Source organism: Pinus tabuliformis, chromosome 3_1, assembly GCF_031772625.1.
Source record: "Pinus tabuliformis cultivar Carrire ecotype Pingquan chromosome 3_1, CPIR1, whole genome shotgun sequence".
In the NCBI taxonomy this organism is placed as follows: Eukaryota; Viridiplantae; Streptophyta; class Pinopsida; order Pinales; family Pinaceae; genus Pinus; species Pinus tabuliformis.
The window spans coordinates 198,878,257-198,880,951 of NC_142301.1; positions in this window are offsets into that span (position 1 = coordinate 198,878,257).

Consider the following 2,695-nt stretch of genomic DNA (forward strand, 5'->3'; position numbering starts at 1 on the left):
AATACTTACTATATTTTTATGTGTGTGGATGTTCCATTTACTTTCTTACATTTCATTTCATTCCTTGTATGATTTAGATCATGCAAATAATATAAAGCATTCCCAACATTCTCTCACTTATTGTTCTCTTTGCATAAAAGGGGTTGTATGAGTATATGATCAACAATACACAGTAGTAATGCCCAAATTTTCTCTACACCAAGAGAAATTATCAATACTCAAAAAATTTGTTAGTGAACCTACAAAAATTTTCAAAATGTTTGTTGTAACATGCGTTTTTGTTGCCTGTAGTATTCATTTTTCATTCAAGAATCACTTGAAAATATTAAAAAAAAATATGAAAGCAAGATGAAGAAGTGACAATGGCAGCAGAATCGCTAAAAGAACAAGTATAAAAGAATCGGCCCTGGTATACCCATGCGACCAAGTTAAATCATATTATAAATGGTTATATGGAGCCATAACCAATATATATATATATATATATATATATATATATATATATGTGTGTGTGTGTGTGTTAAGTGATGCGGTTAATCGCAATCGCAAAGATGTAGCGGGCAGTTATATTATTACCATAGGAATCACCGATTCTTGATTGCGATGAGCAGTTATATGATATCACCCCTGGCTGGACCCGAAAGATTATATATTGCGTTTATTACTTCCACGGGTCCGCAGAGCAATGGATGTTGGTTCCGCCGATTGCGATTTGCAATAGGCGGATCCGAAAACATATATGTTGCATTTTATAAGCCCAACAGGTCCGTGATATCACATAATGCTTTATGCATATGCGTTGGGTTCCGCCGATTGCGATATGCGATGGCTGGACCTGAATATATATATATATATATATATATATATATATATATATATATATATATATATCGTGTTTTATAATTTTGGCGGGTCCGTCATATCGCATAACGTATTATATATATGTGATTAGTTCATTCGGCGATTGCGATATGCGATGGGATTCTGGACCCGATATTGTTATGTATTACATTTAATAACTTCGGCGGGTCTGTCATGTCTTAGATTGTTAAAGATTGGGTTGATACATCATTTGAAATGGGCCAATTGAGATTTGCGATGGGAAGTTAATGCAACGCTGAAGGAGCGGATCCAATGGAGTTATTAAACTGGGTTAATTCTTTTTTAGTTCTGCTTTTGCGTGCTTTGCGTTAATTTTACCGTGTAAAGGAAAAAATCAGTGTTAAAGCTGAATTTGAAGAAAAGGCAGTTGGTCGAGTTTCTTGGTGTTTTTGCCAATTGGAATGTGCCCGATACATGCGTAAGCCCAGGTTTACACAAGTCAAACAATGTTCGTTACGTCTAAAGCGGATTAAGCATTATTAAAGCATCCACAGAGGAACTTAAGAGCTAATTAACAGAGCCGAAAAGACAACAGTCATTGTCATCTTCTAAGTTCAGTTATTTCCTGTTATTTCATGTTCTATGAGGTGTATTTTATCCTCTGTGTAATTTTTCATAACAGTTTTTACTTCAGATAGTTAGGGAAGCAGTTTAGTAGTTTGACAGTTTCAAAGATCAGCAACTGTTTCACAATGTATATGAAGAGGAAAATTTTCAAAGAAAGGGTTCGACTTTTGGAGAACCCGGAGACTAGGCCATTGTATTCCTGATATAGCTATTAATTAATGAAAGAATCAGAAGTTTCCATGAATTGTTGGGTATAATTTTGTAACCTTCTCTGTCATGTGTCACCTTATGTTTTCTTCTTTCAAGTATAGTAATGAAGCTGCAGGTATTTATTTGCTTATGTAGATAAAGTTAAAATTCCTTAAAAGAGCGCTTCTATACTTGAAGTTTTCACCTTCCTTTCTAGCCTATAGATAATAGTTTTTGTGTAAGGAAGCATATTATCTATAACTTCTCTAAGGGTCGTAGATAGTAGTTTCTATGTTAAGCAACATATTGTCTATGATTCAGTTCTAATTTTCATAATTCTTCCAAGTGACGGATAGTAGGTTCTGTGTTAAGCAACATATTATCTTTAACTTCTCCTTCAAGCTTTCTTCATTCATCATTTATATCTATCAACAAATGGCATTCTGATATGTTTCGGGCATATATGTATTAAGGGTTAAAGACCAATTTTTCCATGTCCTTCATTTGAGAACACGACAAAAAATAAAGTGATAAATAAGTGACAACAAACAATAATCATTAATGTCTTAAGCACAATTTCTCCACAGCTAGGAAATTGGTTTCTTAAGGTACAACATTAATGGGCGCTGCTGCCGGGGAAAGAAGAAAAGAACACTTTTCCCTGGGTTTTTCAATATTTTCCTCTAGTTATTTAGTAAGGAGGAAATACTTGGCTATTTTGAATCAAAGCAATAACTCTAGCTTCAAGAAGGCCCCATACAAGATCAGACACTTCACAACAGAAGGTTAAATCTCTTTCAGATCCTGAAAAGTTGGTTTCTAGGAGGGCTGGAAATTCTAAGATCCCAATTACACCCATCCCTACATTATTTGCATCAGGCATTAACTTATCCAAACATTCATCTGATAAAGAGTCATATTTTTCATCATCTTCATTTCAGGAACCTAACTGTCAAGAGAAATATTTAGATTCTGTTACTTTTCATTTACCCGCTATAATTATTCAACCTGAACCAATATCCACATTACCACCTTTTCACACTCCATTTACTTCAAA